Here is a 20,574-nt window from a genome sequence, read left to right as displayed (position 1 = left end):
TAGTCTCTTTGCCTCTGGTTTTTCCCATTTGAATCTTCCCTACAAATTATGTTTTAGATTAATATTCCTATGTGTACTTTGCCTTTGAAACCCATCTACTTAAAAATTATCAATGGTTTGCCTTTGCCTGTAGGGCACTATCTAAACTTCTTTGCTATTCAAGTCTTTTCACCTTTTGACTCTTATCACATTTTCAAGCTTTACCATCCACACTCTCCTCCATAGATACTGAGATCAAAAGACCTAAAGGAATTAATTGCTCCCAAACATTTTATACATATTTCTGTCCTGAATTTTTTATGTCTTTATACCAGCTTGATTTCAGACTTTTCCAAAATCATCTCTAAAATTGTATTGTTCTCTATTTTCCACAAATTTGGCTCTTAATATATGTGATATTTTTATGACCATTCACATTTTATGTGCTTACCTCAGACAGAGTTTCCTAGTCTTTAATTTAGGATGTAGGTTCTTGGCCTTATACCTGGAATAAAACTTCTTGATTCAGTACATGAATTGGAGATCTTTGGTGCTATACTATCTATCTGCGTCTGTTGTGGCACCCTCTCCAAAGAGGTTACATAATAAATGTCTGTAGATGACAGACTGACTTCTATAAAGGAAAGCATCATATTTAAAATATGTTTTTGCTGTGTTTTCCCCTGTCTCTACTCCTTTAAAGTCAGTACTATAAAGCTATCAGCAGCCACTGCAACATGGGTTCGATCCCCAGCCAGGGAGCTAACCCACATGGTGAGGCAGACCTCTTCTGTCTTGCCCACCACTCCTCTCAGCAGTGTGTTGCAGTGGATCTGCCTGTTCTGCTCCCCACTCTGTCTCTGGTGAATCTTCTCACTCCCCTACACTGCTGGCCCACACTCCAGTTCTTGTATGCATGAATAAAAATAAATCTTTTTTAAAAAAAGAAAACATTAATAGGTAAGGAAATTGAAAATTAGAATATCTCCCTTATTTTCTCAGCTGTAACACTCATTAGTTGCATGACTGTGGGCAATTAGTTTAGCCTCTTCATGCCTGTGTCTTTCCATTTGTAAAACAGAAATAATAATATGTAGCTATTAGGGATATCATGAAGCACAATTAATGTTTGTAAAGTGCTTTTTAACAATTTCAATGTCAGAAATGTAGAATAGGTTGAATTTAAAATTTAAAGATATGTATGCATAATGTTTCATGTGATAAACACAGAAAACAGTTCATATGAGTTCGTGTATGAACCTAGTTTGAAATATTAAAAATTTTATAACTTGGATATAGACTTTGCTCATTTTTGATAGTTTACATTTATATTTTGATATTTCCTCCTAACAGTGACTACTTATATGATTCATGTGGGTCAGTGGTTCCTAATTCTGGCTGTATGTTAGTGTGTGCTTTAGAAATATTTGTTTTTTTTTAAAGATTTATTTATTTATGCATAGAAGAACTGGGGTACAGGCCAGAGGAGTGCGTGGTGAAAGGATTCGCCAGAGACAGAGTGGGGAACAGAACAGGCAGACTGACTGAAACACACTGCTGAGGGGAGCAACGGGCAAGTCAGGAGAGGTCTGCTGTGCCATGTGGCTAGCTCGCCAGCTGGCCAGGGATCAAACTTATGCTGCAGAGGCCTCAGACTGCTTCATAGGTTGCATCTTAACCCCAGACCCTTTAGAAATATTTTGATGGTGAATTTTAGAACACACTGAACAGACTTCACCTAATTTAATAAATACTCTGGGTATATGTTGCCCAGGTATGTATTTTGTAAAAATGTCTTTGGTGATTCTAATACACAGTTAGGATTGAGAATGACTAATGTTAATGTGTATGCACATTATAATAAGACCTATTTTGATGAAAATACTGATCTATAATATATTTAAATATTTTTGATTGACATTTGAACTTCATGTTGACCTTGTACTAAAATATTTCAAAATTTTGTTTTGGTTATAATATTCAAAGAATCTGTGATGCCCTTTATAAATTTGTCAGATAGGATAGCATAGAAATAAATTGCTGATACTGAACTACTATTGACCAAAGGTGTAGAGGTACTTACTCTTACTTCCATACACCTATGTATGTATACTTGTATACAGATATGTGCTAAAGCAGAATGTGTATGTAAAATCATGTCAGAATGTGTATGTAAAATCTGTACATCCTACAATTATATAGATTTTAAATGAGAAGTACCATTTTATAAATTACCTTTTCTTTTAATTGAAGTTGATTTTCAGTTGTTTCTAATAGTTACATTGTCTATCTCTGTTATCTGTATATGACAACTAAAATAAGGCATATTGAACTCATTTTAAATAATTATCTTTATGTATAAGAAATCTATTGTTTTATGTTCAAGTCTAATAGTCAATTTTTCAAGTAGATTTTAGAAAGTTGGCTTTAGGCTTTAAGTTTTCATAAAGAAATATAACTGTAGAGGTGTGTGTGTGTGTGTTTATATAAATAGATAAAACAAAAAGTTTGTGACTTTGAAAGTCTATAGCTTTGTTTAATTATGCATTTTAAGACTTCCTTTCACAATTTTTTGTAAAATAAAAGGGCCAAGAAATCAACTTGAATATGGTCATGTTTAGATCAGCCACTAACTTTTCAAATTTCATTCAAAATGAATAAAAATTTGTATTTTGATGTGAAAAATGTACCTCTTATTCATCCTGGGGTAAGTATTTTCATTTTGAGTGCTCCTGTTGAAAAAAAAATGACTTGCTTTTAAGTCAGAAAAATTTAACTTTCTACTTTAAATGGTACAATTTTATCTTTTCTTTACTATTTTTCTTAATACATAATTTAAAAATTCAAACTTTCTAGCCAGAAGCATACAGCATTTTAATAGAATACTCTCTGAATGATCACAGATCATGCTCACAGTTCCTAATTATTCATCATGACATTTAAACCAATCCACTTGCCTTGATAGGGATAGCATTATACTGTGATGTTCAGATTTGCTAGAGACAACATTTTTCTCCCTTTGTTACATTCTGTTAACAACCTGTCCAGTACAGCATAATTTTTGCTTTGATACCAATTAAGCAAATTGCAGTACAGCTATAAACCAATTGCTGATGAATGATGTGAAACCATAGTTTATCATAATACAGTGATATAAAACACAACAAAAAAGAACAAATGGACTGCGATGGGTACGGATAATATTTGTTGAACTACTTACATGATTAATGCTCTTATAATGTTTGCATTCTTATTGTTTTACATCATCTGTATGTTTTTAGCTTTTTTCTTAACAAAAGAACTTTGATGTTGTAAAATGAAAAGTAGATTATCTCCAAGAAAAATTACACTAAAAAAATAAAGCAGTGCTCGTTTATTGCCTACATAACAAGCAAATCAATCTTAAATATATTAATTCAACTTAATTTATGTTTAAAGACTGAAGTGGTAGAATTTCCTTCTTTGGAGTAAGATTACTCGTAAATACAACTTGTGATACTTTGTTTTTTAATGAAGCCAATGAAATAATCCATGTAGTATCAATAACACTATTCCTAGTAAAGAGCTAATTATACCTTTTTTACATTGTTTTATTATTAAAAAATCAAGGAGTATTTTTTGAAACAATGCTATATAGAGTTTTATTCATAAAGTGATGGCTGTTAGCTGACTTTTTGTCACTTTTTGATTCCTGATCAGTCTCATACAGGAGAACCTGTCAACTGTGTATTTTGTCCCTACAATTGTTCATGGGTTTCATTGTGATTTAGCATTCTTGGAATGTTATCTTAAGATACAGATTTTCTCCGTGACAGTTACCTATTTAGAATTTATGTTCAGGAATTAATAATGGATGAAAGTTTTAAAACTTCTAATGCTCCTATTCTAGGCTGCTGAATTTATATCTCTTTGATTTTATTTCTTATAATTTCATGCAGTCCCACTATAACATTGCAGGGCATTTTGGGAATCCATGTTGTGCAAAACTATATATGTTTCTGAACATTATAACATTTGGCAGAACTGAATTGGTGATATATTTATGCAGTAAAACAGATATTAATTTTTCAATTGATCTCAAATACAGCAAATGTCATCTCTATTTGCTAGTGTCTAAAGCTTTCAATTCCACTGTGTTTTAAGACTTAAAATTGTTTCTGGTTTTTTTTTTTTAGCAAGTTTTCCCCTTTTATTCTTTCTGTGATTCTGCTATTTTTGATACTATTAGTACAAAAAAGTCCGTTCAGTGTAAGAATGTAAATCTCTTTCCAAATGCCTCTCTTAAAGAAGGCTAGATTTGCTCCCTGGAAAGTAAGCATTATCCACTTGAAGCCAAAGAAATGACAGTTATGGAAAAGGCACGCTGGAAACGACATGGATTTGGCTATATTTCATCCCTACAAATGCAATGCTTCATAAATATGGAGGGCTGACAATGTCGACAAACCCCTCTGTGTAAAAGGATGCTACATAGCTTTGGCCTGCTGAGAGACAATAGCAGCAGGAACAATCTGGCATTGAGCAACCAGAAATGGAGTGGCTCTTTATGAGCAAAGGCATTGACCATGATTCAAAAAGGCAGAGATGCAAACTGTGCCAGGTTCTGCAGAGAGTTGCTATAACTCTAAACCCAAGGATAATATTTCTCTGTGTGCTACACTGGATGGCCCATTGGGCAGTTCAATCAAGCCTCCAGCACACCTATGATCAATTCCTTTAAAAAGGGAATTGTTATGTGTTAATATTGACCTAATTGCAGAGTCGTGGCATACATGAGATGTGACATCAGCACATCAAGATTAGAATCCAGGATGCTTAACTCAAAAATATTTTTTTAACTCATACCAATCACAATGCTGTACATATGCAAGATTTTTTTTAGTGATATATACATGCTATATTTTAAAATATAGAATAAAGACAATGTAATTCTTAACAATAATGTAACAAATATTTCTCAGCTACATACTAAGTGCCAAGCAATTAAATGGTTCCTGGATTTGTGGAAAGAATATCAATTGACCTAGTTTTTAGGACTAATCTATTAGTTTTCTCCAAATCTACTGCAAATCAACTATTTTGTTTTGAGTTTATGATTCCTAAACTATTCAAGGAAATAGAAATAAATGAAATAGATAATTTATAAGATGTCTCTCCAGGCAAAAATTCTGTAGTTCTAGTCTCTTTGGAGCTATTCACTGTATAACCATGCACTTATTTATAGCATGTGCAATTTTGGATTTTTCAGGTGTCAAGTTTGTTTGAAGTCTCTAAAATCTCCCTCTTAAGGATTGATTATAGCAATATTTTGTGTGACTATGAGCAGTAGCACATAAATATTTGGTGGGCATTTGGAGAGATTTTAGATACTTAATATGTCAGTCTATCTAACTATATCCTGTATGGGAGATGAAATTGTAGCTTGTCAGACTTGCAAGGTCAGATATTGAAAACATAATAGGAAGAATTTTAAACAGTCAGTCTTATCCAAAATGGACTTGTCTGCAATACCTACACAAAGAAAGTAAACCAAATGGTACTTGTTTTGGTAAATATTTAGTTATAACACTAAGTATGCACATAATTAAATTATTCAATGTTTTAAGCTTCATGCAATAGATAGCAAATACAGAGAGGTATAGAAGTAGGTGAAGCTATAGGGAAAAACTAATAAAGACAAAAGGAAGATAAAAGTATTTAATAAAAAAAATCAACATGATTTCCAAGCACATGAACTAAATATTTCTTCAAGAGGTTACAGTTTTTCACACTATGTATGAGTTTCACATTTTATTTTTGTTCATAATATATGTTAATATTCATTTATTTAGCAAATATTTAAATTTGAAATCATAAATACTATGAATACTGTACTTCATAAATACCATACCTCTTTCTAGAAATGATGAAATTCCAAAGGTAATTCTAGGCATCAAAGACAACTGTAGTGTACACATGCGCGCGCACACACACACAGAGTGTTTTCGGATTCTTTGGATAAATACCAAGAGTAGTATTTCTGGCTCATATGCTATTTCTATTTTTAGTTTCTTATGGTATCTCCATATGATTTGCTATAAAGCTGTACCAATTTATTCCCACCAAAAATGTAGGAGGGATCCTTTTTCCATACTCCTGCTAACACATTTCAAGTCTTCTTGATATGAGTCATTCTCATGGGAGTGAGGTGATATCACACCCATTGTGGTTTTGATTTACATTTCCCTAATAATAAGTAAAGGTGAATGATTTTTCATGTCTATTGGCCATCTGTATGTCTTCTTTGGAGAAATGTCTATTCAGATCTCATGAGAAGTTTTAATCAGGTGGTTTATTTTTTGTTAATTTTTAATTATATGACTTCTTTATATATTTTGGATGTTGCCCTTTATAAAATGTATGATATACAAATATCTTCTTCCAGTTAGTAGGTTCCCCTTTTGTTTTTTTGGTGATGGATTCTTTTGTTATACAAAAAGCTTTTTAGCTAGAAAGGTCCCATTTGTTTATTTTTGTTTCCCTTTCAGTATTTACAATAACCAAGACCTGAAAACAACCCACATGCCCATCAATGGATGGCTGGATAAAGAAGTTGTGCTCAATACATTCTCAATGGAATATTACTCATTAAGAATAGTACCTTTTGCACCAATATGGATAGAACTTGAAGTGATTACGCTAAGTTAAATAAGTCAGAAAGTCAAAGACAATTATTGGGTGGATTCTTTCAGATGAGTACCATAAATAACTGAGGCAAATGAACTATCAAATCACAAAAATTAAAAACCTTTAGACTCTGAATAATAGGGTGGTTACCAGAGGGGAAGAGGAGGAGGGAATGTGGGAGCCAAAGACAAAAACGATCAATTTGATGGTGTGAATAGACTAGAACTTTGGTGCTAGGTGGGGTGGGAAAGTGGTACTACCAAGCTGTATTTATAAAACAGTTTTATAAAACAATGGTAACTCAATACATTTATTAATACAAAACAAGGATAACCCTAAATTTAAAATACCAGAGTAAAAATACCAGCAGTAAAAGAACACTATTTATTCAATGACTAATCATTGAGCACTTTGTATTGTTAGACATTATCCTAGGTCTGGAGGTAGAGTAATGTCCAAGATTGTCAAAGGTCCTTCTCTCATGGAGCTCACACTCTAGTTAAGGAATAAGGGAGGCAGATGATTAAAAAATAATAAACAAGAAGTAAAGAAGAAAATATTTTATGGATGAATATTATGCAGAGAGAGAAAAAAGAATGACCTGCTGGATTAAAAAAGAGTGCGACTTAAGATGAAGAGATCTTTACACGAAGGTGAAGATTCAGATGAGTGCTAATGATAAGAATATAAATGAAGATGCAAAAATCAGCATGAAGAGTATCTCAGGGAATAAACAGAGAGTATAAAGACCCCAGGGTAGGAATAAGCTTTTCGTAATTTTAAAGGAGTAACATGATCCAGTGAAGTGAAATGAAAGTATGTGTGTAGATTAGAGGACAACATTGGATGGGGCTCCTTTTAAGAAGAGAGAATGAAGGAAAGAAAAGCAGCTAAGAGATGCTGATGACTCATATGTAGAGGAGAGTGGTATTTGAGACATGATTGGTAGATGAGTGCCAGCCTTGACTTCCTAATCCATTGGATCAGTGGAATGAGGTAAAGAGGAATAGAGAAAGCTAAGTCATATCTTGAGCTATCTAATTTTCTACTCTATCTATTCTATCTACATACAACTTTTGTGTTCAACACTTTCTCTATATCTCATAACTTTGCTCACTTCATCTATTCATTTATTCCTTTTTCCTGCCTGTGCTCAACCCCTTAATGCTTCCTTTGGCATTTCAACTAGCAGTTATACACAGTGTCAAAAGGTTCTCCATTATGTCCCTACCTAGCTCTGCATAGGGAATGAGTCAATTTCTTTTCTCTAAGGAAACACACTGTTTTGGAGGGAAAGCACTGATTTACTGACTGGTTTAAAGTAAGAAGGCCATTATCCTAGGAATTAGCATTCTAATCTAAATCTCCAGAATTTCTCTTTTTAGACATCTCTGAGGGAAGTAAAAGGACAAAAATAAAACCTAGGATAAAGAGAATAAAATAAAAAAAGGTCATTTATTTTTGCTTTCAATAGTGGATTACAAACTACACTGTGGACTTAATGGGTCATGAATGAAAATGTAAATGCTGTATTTATTTCATGAATGAATTGATCATTTATATTAACTATAGAATTGGGGAGGGAAATAAAGAGCAACCATGTGCAGTATCTCTCAGGTAGAAAGAATGAGTTTATAGGCAAGGTTTCTGAATACTATTCAGTACTTCATACAAATATAAAGAGGCAACGTTATTTTTCAAACATTGACGCTAATGGAGTAATTTTCATGATTCCTGCTCATGGATAGAACATTGAATTCACAGAGCAAGGACTGCTCTCTTTTACCACATACAATTTAATTCATTTTGTTAAAGGAGGCTCTCTGCCTCCAATATCACATAGAAAAGCTAACTCATTTAAAAGGATCTTTGAGTATGAGAAGTCACTGAAACATTTAATTAGTGGTACTTATTTGTATTAAAAAGAATTTTTGATAAGAACTCTATGAAGTTTTTATATACCTAATGTTTAAGAGACTACACAACAAAGAAACTAAGCTAAAATAATGGAAGAAAACTAAAGTGATAGAAAAACATTTACATCTGATTTTATTATGTGTATATATACGTGTGTGTATGCACATATATATAAAATTTGATTTCTACCTTTATCCAAATACTATTCCACAGGTTAATATTTAGAAATGTTTAATGAGCAAAACATGGTCCATTGTACTTTAATGAACATTGTTTAGTTGTTATGGCAATCACAATCATTTATATTGTGATTCCATCTAGGTGGAAAGAATGAGTTTACAGACAAGGTTTCCATCTAGACTTTTTAAATAAAAGGGCCATTTTACCTTTGTTCTCTCTTATAGATTTATTTTAATATAGTTCTTAACTAAGATATATAAATTAAAATGCACCTTTTAATTTGCTCATTCCTTTTAAGTCTTAATTCCTAAAGATGTAACAGATTAGAAGAATTGCCTGTTTTTAAGTCTCATACTGGAAGAAATCTGGGTACTTAAAGCATTTTGGGAGTCTTTCTAAGCTAGAGGCTTTTCACAATATTTCAACATTTCATTGTGCCCATTGTCTTTTTTCTCTTGACAAATTTGAAATCTGTCTCCCACTGTGATTTCTTTATTGAGATCATAGTTTAAATATTTATTTTTCTCATTTTATAACCATAGATTAAATTTTTTTTTTAGATTTATTTATTTATACAAGCACCAGGTACAGTCAGAAGTGTGGGAGGTTGAGAGAATTCACCAGAGCCAGAGTGGGGAAGAGAACAGGCAGACTGATGAAATACACTGTAGAGGGGAGCAGTGGGCGCGGCAGGAGAGGTCTGTTGCACCATGTGGGATCCTCTCAGGTGGCGAGAGATCGAACTGGCGCTGCAGAGGCTGCGGGCAGATTTGTAGCACAGCGCTCAACCCCTGCGCCGCCAGGGGAGACCCATAGATTAAATTTAAAACCCAGGGTTTTTCTTCCTAAATTATGTAGAAGTTAAAATTTTCAAAGTACTAGAGCACTGTTATTATTGCTGTGTTTCAATGTTGTGAACCTGTATATTATATTATATAATTTTATCTGTTATAGTCATTGTATGTGCAAAGTGAAAAAATCACTGTGCTGGGCTTCCCCCGTGGCACAGTGGTTGAGCGCTGGGTTGTGAAGCTGCACACAGCCTCTGCAGCGCTGGTTCAATCCCCAGCCACCAGATGAGGGTCCCACAGGGTGCGCAGACCTCTCCTGCCGCCCGCTGCTCCCCTCAGCAGTGTACTTCTTCAGTCTGCCTGCTCTGCTCTCCGCTCTGACTCTGGTGAATTCTCTCACGCTCCGATGCTTCTGACTGTACCCAGTGCTTGTATAAATAAATAAATAAATCTTTAACCCTTTGCACTCTGAACCATTTTATGATATTTTGATTTAATTTCTTGTGCCATTTCAAGATAAAACTTCAGGGAAACATGCATGTCTCAAAAAAGTTGCATTGAAATAACCTCAATTCCCCATAATCACTAATAAATTGCAATGTCCTCTGAGAGGGGACATCCGAGTGATATGCTAGAATTCTGATGTCCCCTGAGAGGGGACAGCGGAGTGCAAAGGGTTAAAAAAAATCACTGTGCAATATTACATCACTGTTGAGAAAACTGTCTCATTTACTAATCAATGATATTTTATGAGGGCCTTTGTTTTGTTTTCTTCTTGTGTATGTATTTATTATTTTAAAACTGTCATGATTCAAAGAGTACATTAATTAAAAGGCATGCTGACTATTTCATAACAATTTTTCAGGGAAAAAGAAACATTTACCTCCTGCATGTGCTCATCAGTTGTGAAAGGACTCCCAACTTAAATACTTTAAAATGTGATTAAGAGAACTAGGAACATCTTTCAATTGAGGAAATAGAGTAACTTAAATCCATTATCACTTTCATTCACAAATGCCACTAACATTATGTCTGAAGACAAAGATCAGGGAAAAAAATGAAAATTTTGATATTAATATCAGAATACTTAAAATACTATGGTTTGTATCAAATAATGAGACTAAGCAATGTACTGTTTAAATGCTTTTTCAGAAAGGTTATTTTAATTGCAGACAATCTGGTTTTTACAGAGAAATGTTTACTGCTATTTGGGAAAGTGAGGACCACCAGATACATTATGGAGCAATGGTAGTCTTGCTCCCTAAAAATGGTGTGATAAGAATATTATAGAGGGGCCCCAGAGATACACCGTGAATATTTTTGCTAAGAATTGCAGCAATTTGTTAAGCTCATTTTGTGCCAGGTAGTTTGTGATACCTCTGACATATAATACAAGCTTCATCACTTTTCATTTGAACTCCTCCAGTGGTCTTCTGATTAGCCCTTCTGTTTTTCAACTTGCCTTTCTATAGCTTATTCACCACATTGCAATTACAAACATAGTCCTTTTAAGGACAAAAATTTGATGAGGTTACTTCTTAAAAACCTCTTGCAGCTCTATATGGTCCTGAAAAATAAATTTAATCTTTTCCCAGTAAACTGCTGTGTGATCTGTTCAATGCATCTCTCTCTCTGGCTGCATTCTTCCTTCTGTAGACTTCTCTGGTATTTAGATGCTGCTCTGTGTCAGACCCTTTGCTCTTGTTTTCTTTCCCTTGGCTCCTTGAGTGTTTCTTCATTCTTCACACCTCAACTCATATATCACACCCAAAAGTAAAGCAAATCCAACCCTTCTCTATGAAATCAGAGATTTTGTCAGTCTTATTCATCACCAAATGCTTCCTAACTAAAGTGTGACTAGTACATGGGAAGAATCCAACTATCTGCACAGTGGGAAGAGTTTAGAATTCATGCTAGGTTTATATTCTAACAGAATAAAGACCTGCAAACCTTGTGTTTTGAGAAAGTCACTTAATTGATCTATTCCTCAGTCTCCTCATCTGTGAAATTGGGTTTATAATATGAATGTCTTTCAATAAGATTGTTGTAAGTTTTTAAAGTGAGATAATTCACATAAAATGTTTAAAATGGTACTCTGCCTGTATAGGTAATCATTAACACTAGCTATTTGTTGAATACTTTTTCTCAAATTCAATAATTCTCTCATTGTGGCACTTGGACTAGTATATAACATCACCGGGAATGTCTTAAAAATGAAAATTCTGGTTCCTACCCGCCTCCCACCACATGCCACCACCTCCTGCCCTCAGGAACTCTCAGACTGTTGAGAGAATTAAATAAAAAAAATCTATAAATGTATTTCACATGATACCTCAAAACTGATAAAATTTTACAATAAAATGTAGCTGTTATTATCATATAGTAGATTTTTCTTTTTAATTTAGAAAATCTGCTGTTCAAGGACAAGGGTCTTATCTAATTTTTAACTTCTAAATCCTCAGTTTGGGAAGGATGTCTGCCACATGGTAGGTGAGGGAGTAACTAAATGGTGAATGAATACCATGTAAGATGCTGCCTAGGGGCAATAAGTGGCAAAACTTGTCCTTTGTGTGTCTTCACAGTAGCTGTCTTAATTTTTCTTATTCAGATGCAGGAAACAAGTGGGTCAAAATCTGTAAGATTCCTGAGCACTTTTGAGAGTTAAATTCTTTTCCCCAGTTTTGAAAGTAAGGAAGACTGAGCCAGGACGACTAAGGTTACTCAAAGCAAGCCCAAATGACAGGGAAGAAGTGACTCTTGAAATACAGACTTCCCCTGTGCTTCCAAAGTAGAATGTTAGAATGTTCCCATTTGGTAGGTCATTTTGGGGGTCAAAGCAGGGTGAAAGCTCAAAAGATTTTCCATACAAATTAATGGTAACAGCATTCCCAGACACCCCCCCCAAAAAAAAAGTCCTGCCTTCATACCCATAGGTATGTTTGACTTTCAGATAACAGGGAAACACTGAAAAGGAAATATGGTCTACTAACTGGCCCCTGATGACAGGATCTAAATGTTCATGTCGTGGCATGATTTGTGGAGAATGTTGAAAGCTTTTCTGCTCCCAATGAACCCAGTGCATAATTGGGGCTTGGAAATAGTGGCTAATTAATTTAAAAAGCTGCAACTTCAGAACTTAAGATTAAGGCTCCCAGGTAGCCAGGGAATTAGAGGGAAGGAGGATCCTCAATAAAGAAATAATTGGGAGGCTTAGTAATATACCCACCAACTCGTAAATTCTATTAGAACCGACCTTAAGCTCAAGCCTTTTATATTCAGAAGCCCATGATCTTTCTAAAATATTCCATTGTTATAGGACACTAGGTATGAGGGATAGTATATACAATTCTTGTTTATACTTTTCAAATACTGTGGTTTATTTAAAAGATCTTTGGGTAAAAAGAGAGCCATTGGAAAGTGTGTTTGATGCCCAGTGTCAGGAACTTAAAACTTTCATAGCCAGAGCAGCCTGCACAATCAGTAGCCTGGGGCCACACAGGCCACTTAGGAGGTGGACGCTGAGAATCACAGTGAACATTCCCTGCTGTGCTTACAGAACTGTCTGACCTCCGCCTGTGTGGATAATCGTTTCTCTTCTTTGGTTCAGATGGCTCATCCATTCAGTTTATCCTTTCCTTGAATAAATGTCATCAGTATGATCCAATCAGAGTAAAGGCCTCACTTAACATTGTTGTTGGCATCAAATTCAACATACAACACTAGAAGTGTAACAATGCAGAACTGCTTTTTCAGTTATCTGTAGTAAGCAGTTTCTTCTTTTGAAATACCCCGGTATGCAATTTCTGTTAGTGACTGCATTTTAAAATCCCAGCATGAACTTCCACAGATTATCCCAGTACCCAGATTTAATGGCTTTCTTCAAGGCTTACTCTGAAGGGTGAAAAATAGTGGCGCAGGGAGTTGGGGCAACTCAGGGAAGTAGGAGAATGGGTGTCTGGTTAGAATAGGGGTTATGAGAATATGGGTAATTTCTGCCTAAATGTCATAATGATTCCAACTCATGCCTTTCTCTTGAGCTGAAAATACTAAGTTTTTGCTTCACAGTGAATGGGATCAACAGCTCGGTATCACTTGGAAGCTTGTATAAATGCAGAAACTCAGACCCCACTACGGATCTACAGAATCAGAATATTCATTTAACAAGATCCCAAGATGTATACACACCCTGCCATTAGAGTTCGAGAGGTCCCACTCTAGGTCAGCATTTCTTACTTTAGTGCATATGCAAATTACCTGGGGAGCTTTCTAAATTCTTATGCCTAGGCCCACTTCAGACCGATTAAATTAAAATCTCCAGATGGAGTCCAGGCATCTTTTATTTCTTAAAGCAAACCAGATGATTTCAACATTTGGCCAAAGTTGAAAACCATTTTTCTGGATTATAAATAATTCCTCCAGTTTTTATATTATTCATAAAAATTATTGTGATCACATGATTTATTTATCTGTGACAAGAGAAATACTATCCATTATTTTAAGTCATTGTATATATGAAATGAAGTATATGTGATATATATGTTACACATAGCATATTAAAATAAAAATTGAGAGAAATATATACTTCAGTGAATGTCAGGTGTGAATATTCTCAAGAACTACATACTTTGTACAGAAATATATGTAAGGGTGACTAGATGGTTATTGTTATATTTTTACTAACATCAATGAGTTCTTTCCACTTAGACTTGTCTACTGTGGACATTTTTAAAATCTCACTACTAGATTCCCAGTTACAATGTGTTGAATAAAAATTTACTTACAACCATTGTAACTCATTGAAGGATGTAGTTTAGTTGCTAAAATGTCAGATGCAACCCTATAAGTGGGTTGCTTTTAAAAATCTCCCCTGCAGGCTTACCTTTCCTTCCACCCAGAAATTGCATTAATAGATGCTTTTAAAGGGTAGCTGGTCCTCTCAAGATGTTGGCTTCTTTTAAAATTCTTTTAATCAAGATCTGCCTCTAATGCTCTTCATTTACTTTCTTAAGTAAAAGTGTAACATGAAAGTCAATTGCAAGTCACTGGGGTTGGAAAATAACTGTTACGAGGGTTGGACCGAAACAGAGCTCTGTGCCTCCTGTTTGAAGTTTGGCCACCTGTGATCTCTTATTGATCTTGGGCAGCCAAGCTTCAAAGGGATAAGGCTGCACTTCTCCCCCACCTGGCCACTGCATGTTATAACACTTTTGAGCCAGCAGGGGCTACTTTCAAGTTAAAATTTGGCTTAAAAAACTAAATTGTGAGTGGTGAATGGCTCATAAGGAAGCTTTTAAAACATAAATATGATTTGAGATCTGCTCAGAAGTATCTTCTCCACCTCTTTCCTTTGCCCTCTTGTCACCTTAGTATTTCAAAGGTCAGGGCTGCTTTGAAATTAGTTAAGAATTTAATGAAGTCACTAACGTGAAGGTGAATAGCTGATATATCTAGTGCAATCAGGAAATTGATAAGCCAAAATAGCTTCCCACCTCCATCTATTGACCTTCTAATGAAAAAGAAAAGTTGGTGAAATACCTAAACTTTTTTCCCCCTGACTGTTGACCGCAATAATAATGGTGATTTATTTATAGATTTAAAATAAAATCTGAGAGTTCCATTTTATGATTCTACATATTTACTAAAGTATATGTATTCAGACTGTTTCTAGTGGCATGTTATAATCCTAGATTCTCAACTCCTTATGGGGTCTTCTTAGTATGTAAGAATTAAAGGACAGAGGAAAGAAAGCTTAATAAGTAAAGTTTTTAATATTAAGACTTAGAAGTTGAAGATACTTGGCTTATATTCTTTGAGATTAGTATGTACTTAAGAATAAAAGATTAGGATCTTACATCTATAATGATAGCATTTTCCTTTAAATTGGACTATTATGTCAAACATATTTTAAATATGGCATCCACTAAGAAAATACCCACCTTTTAAGTTTTTATTTCCATTATAATCCTTAGGAAATGACTGTCCTCATGTGACTATGAGTTGAAAGGAATTATTTTCTTGGGCAAAATGCTTTAACCACAGAGAATGACTATAAAACTAACCCCCCCATCCCACCCCACCTTTTGGAAAAGTCCACATTAGCTTTGGGTAAAACCAGAATGACCCTGACGACTTGGTCCAAATCAATTGTAGAAATATCTTAAAACTGTACTCAAATCTATAATTTTGTTCCAGGATCAATCATCATTTCTTTTACATTTCCACTAGAAAAATATGCAAAATTACCTGAAATTGCCTGTGTTTCACAACAGGGCACCTGCCATTCGGAATAGTCAAGATGATAATCCTAGATGAGAACATGGGTGAGAAAAGGAAGTCAGACAAAGGATATATGTGTAATCTTTTGCTTGCTTTGGAGACAATCACATCATAGGAATAAATGGCAAGGTTTAACAGAACTGTATTTTACAATTTGTGTAATTTACAATAATTTATATAATTACATATCTATAGATATACATTTCTCAAAGCACTCTTCAATTTTGCATGTTTTATATACATAATGTTAATAGTAGTCTGCACTTTTCGAAGGAGAAAAAACTGTCAATTTTATGCTGTGGAGGTAACATTTCATTTTTGCCAACACTAGCAACTATGAAACAAAGCCCTCATTTTTTTTTAACATTTTAGAGTTATATGGCAATCACAGGGTTCTGCTTAGTCTCTGATAATAGAAATAATGTCAGCTACGCACTTGATATGCACAAGTAGCATTTCCACAGAAGTTTTGCACAACTACTGACTGTACTTGATCTTGATTTTGTTGATAAGGTAAATGACTTCCTTTGTCCTTTTCTGATTAAAGATCGTGGCAGAACAGAAATATAAGAGTGCCAGCCCTCTGTCAGTATTATATTTCCTTTAATCTGCAACTTTCTATTTATTGACTTTTATTTATCTGACATATTGTCTTATGTCAAGAGTTGCAGTTGTGAAGCCTACTTCCTGAAACATAAAAATCATGTTTTCCCTCTGAATCACTTTTGGATGATTGCTTTCCCCCCAGTGAATCAGATTCGGGGTAGAGACATAAGTTCATGAAATAATGGAGGTTATTCGCTATTGTCTTATCTACTAATACATTTATTAATTTATTTTCAAGGGTCAGCATTTTATTCCAAACATTTAAAATATCTACTTGGGTAAAAAGCTGTTTTAGAAAACAAATCTAAGAAAAACTGACAAATATATCCTGCACTAAAGGTATATTTACTATAGGTAGATAGTACAAAACAGTGCTTTAAAAATATTTAAGACTGGGGGCCTCCCTGGTGGCGCAAGGGGTTAAGCGTCAGCACTATAAAGCTAGCCACAACTACTGCAGCACGAGTTCAATCCCCAGCCAGGGAGCTGACCCACATGGCACAGCAGACCTCTCCTGACTTGCCTGCTGTTCCCCTCAGCAGTGTATTTCAGTCAACCCACCTGTTCTGTTCCCCACTCTGTCTCTGGTAAATCCTCTCTCCCCCCACACCTCTGGCCTGTACCCCAAGTCTTGTATGCATAAATAAATGAATCCTTTAAAAAAAAAAAAAAGAAAAAAATATTTAAGACTGGCCTGTGCTCCAGGCACTTTCCCTTTCATGGGCGGGGGCCACTTTGGTGAGGCTTGGTTTAGCTCTTCTCCCCAATTCTAAGTGTTCAGCTGTTCCTATGGGTTGCTCCCTCCGCACCCTACCCTACCACCACTGCGAGGTGACACTGGGCAGGAGATGGGATGGGACTCTGGGGAGCGGTGGCCTCCAGAGGGCACTACAGGACCAACTGCTTCTGAGGGCTAGCATAACCAATAAGAAAAGAGAATGCCAATTATCCAAATTGTGAAATAAAACCAGTACATACTTTGCTCACCTACACTATATATATATTCCTTTCAGTCTCAGAAACAGAGTATTTTTTATTCACATATTTGAACAAAAAGTGGTAACATATCAAAGCAGATTTTATAGGATTAATTTTCTTTCATATATCTGCACTTTGGTTGCTTATATCATGAGCCAAAAATGGAAGGATGATGCAGGTTTAATAGCTTGAATTTAAAAGGATTATAAGCATCTTATGAACATGCTTTTCCTTCTTAGCTCTGCAGTATGTTTGATGCTCTCCTTGAAATACAATAATAAACTATGATGAAAAATAATATGACATCATTTTTTCAGTTTATATTTCTTGAATGCCATTAAATCAACAAATATATATCAAACATCAATTACCGGGCAAAAGCATTAAGTGTTAGAAATGCAACTCATAATAAGACATGTTTTTATGGAAGCAAACAGCAAGCATATCTAACTAACCCTAGAGTTAGGTAGATATTTTAAAGCAAGTCCTCGCAAAGAAAATTATGTTTAACATGAGCATTGACACAATTGGCCTTGACCATGCCAAATAGAGAAGGCAAAGGGACTTACTTGCGAGGAGACCAAAGGAGGATGGGAATAAAGGAGTCTTGGGTGTACACCTAATGGGGCACATGTTGAGTTACAACCATAACCGCACTGCTGTGCTGTTATCTTAGCATAGGGCCAGGTTCCTTCTGGGTTCCATAGCAGAGTTTAAAAAGTGTGATTAAATGCAGATTAGGGGGAAGGAAACAGTTCATTCGCTCTCCAAATTAAATACTAAACACCTGTGACAAGTGAGGAATGTTTGGGAAATTACTAAAACAAGGAATGATAATATGGAGGAAAGATGGGTGATGATGAGAAAGAATTAGAAAAACAATAAAGAACAACTGATAGATGAACAAAATATATTTTTGCTTTATCAAATAAACATATCCTGTTGCTTTTATTCTCCTGGTACCATACCCTCATCTGTTCCTATTTTTTCTGTTACTTATCCAGGTTTCTTCATATTGCACAATTCACCCTCTGCTATTCTCATTGATAGGTAAGCTGGTAATATACCCCATCATAACAGCCAGAATATCAGTGTACCATAGTTTAGGCTACTTATTCCGATTTTTATGTGCAGGATACAAATTATTATTAAGAATGATAATTTCCCATAGTAATCTAAAAGATGCAAAGATTTAGAAATCTACCTTAAACACTAGAGAAATTATATTAAACCTCATTAACACACTTTGGGCATCTGCATTTTTTTACTATTGTATCTAAGCAAAGAGATAAGATAGCATGCGCTGGAGAGAAGCCATTAAGTAACAGAGAAGCAACATAAAGTCTCCCCTTGTCTCTGTGTTTATTTGAGATTTTTCATAATGCTGTGGCCTCAGAAGTGCTTTTCTTATCAAATTCTCTCTCCTCTTCATCAGTTTCAGAGTCCATGCACTTTGTCATCCACATCATCATCCATTATCCATTTTTCTGCCAGACCAAGAAAACACTGAAGGATGAAAACACTTTCGACTGACATTGGGAGAGCTAAATAACACACTGAACAAGCAGCTGTTCAGGGACTTTATTTCTTCCTGTTGTGTAAATGACTGCTGCCACGCTGTTTGGTAGATTGATAGAAAGATGAAGGGACAGAGTAGCCTACATTTCACCAACCTATTTCGAAGGTGACAAGACCTTCATGACCCTTGAAAGGACATTTCTATTTCTTCTCTTTCATTCATATATGATACTGTTTAGATATTAGTGAAGAGAGATGTTGGAAATATTTAGTGATACAAAAGAAACAATCTCACAACTAGAACATTTAGCTTAGCATAGAGACCCTGGAATATTGTGCTTTTGATGGGAAGAAAATACAATGTGATGTTTTTATGTGGCACAGCCAAGAGGAGAGGATTTGACTTAATTGAATGAGAATATATATAACAGTCATTTCTCTTAGAAATTTTTTCAGTGGGAAAACAGCACATTAAATCAAATGTGTTCAAATTTAACATTTTCAGTCTTATTTACCCAACATCAAATAATACAAAAGACATTCTTGTAAGAAACAGCATAATACTGGAGTTTCTGTCAAGTTAATCATGAAATATTTTGTGAAGATTATTAATTTTAGGATGGAAAGTGAAGGCCCCTGAAACTTAGACATTCCTGAGTATTTGAAGTGTTGTTTGTAACTTCTTAGAAGATAGTTTCAGTTGACCAAAACTGAAATGGCAGATATTACTTCACTCCAATTTATAATCATATTAAAACAATTCTTTGTCACAGAGAGTCAAAGCAAAGTGACTGTTGAATATTTCTTTCAGCTCAATAATAGAGTCTCTCCAGGAAACAACAAAAAAGACAAATCAATACACCAAAATGGTGCAAATAATTTTCCTTTGAATAGTAGGCAATACACGAAATGTCTGAATTCTGACAGACTCTCAAGTTATTAAAGGAATTTTATGTCAAACAGTTTGTATTGTGTATCATTTGGATAGCACTACAAAATTCAAAGGTGTAGTCAGTAAAGGAATATCAAATGTAATACAATTCAACTTTCAACCTACTGCTTCTGATGTTTATATTAACCCAGGCTTTCTGAGAGTACATTGTTTGTTTTTATAAGCTAGATAAAGGAAAGACAAATATTGGCATAAACTTAAGCCATATAAACAAATCTTTTAATGTTCTAATAACTGATGGAAGAGCTGTTTTCTAAAATTACTATTATGGAAGCAACTGATACTCAGCACACTTTTTGCAGCTTTCTTCCCCAAAAGAGTGTAACAATAAAACAACTTAATTTTAAATTATTGAGCCAAATGTCCTTGAAAAACAAAAGTAATTGCATTTGAATAAATTTACTAAAATTCTAGAAAATATTGACCATCTTTTTGAAAACTGTTGACATATAATTCAGCAATTCATTTGACTCAAAACTTTTACTCATTTATCTTTTAAGAAGACTGAAAACAAGATTCAATACAAATATTGACAGCCCTTTTCCCTGCTGTGCTAAGTCTGAAGAATACATATTGAGGGTGAGTGGCAAAGAGCTGAGAGAGAATGGGCTGGGGATTTACTGCAATAACAGCTGGCTTTTAACCTGTCTCCATTTTTGTGTTACTGATGTACAATTGCAGACTGTTTTTATTTCTTAATAGTAAAAGCAA

Source organism: Talpa occidentalis, unplaced genomic scaffold, assembly GCF_014898055.3.
Source record: "Talpa occidentalis isolate TD23 unplaced genomic scaffold, MPIMG_talOcc4v2.1 talOcc4.2, whole genome shotgun sequence".
Classification (NCBI taxonomy): Eukaryota; Metazoa; Chordata; class Mammalia; order Eulipotyphla; family Talpidae; genus Talpa; species Talpa occidentalis.
Note: the sequence above shows the minus strand (reverse complement) of the source record.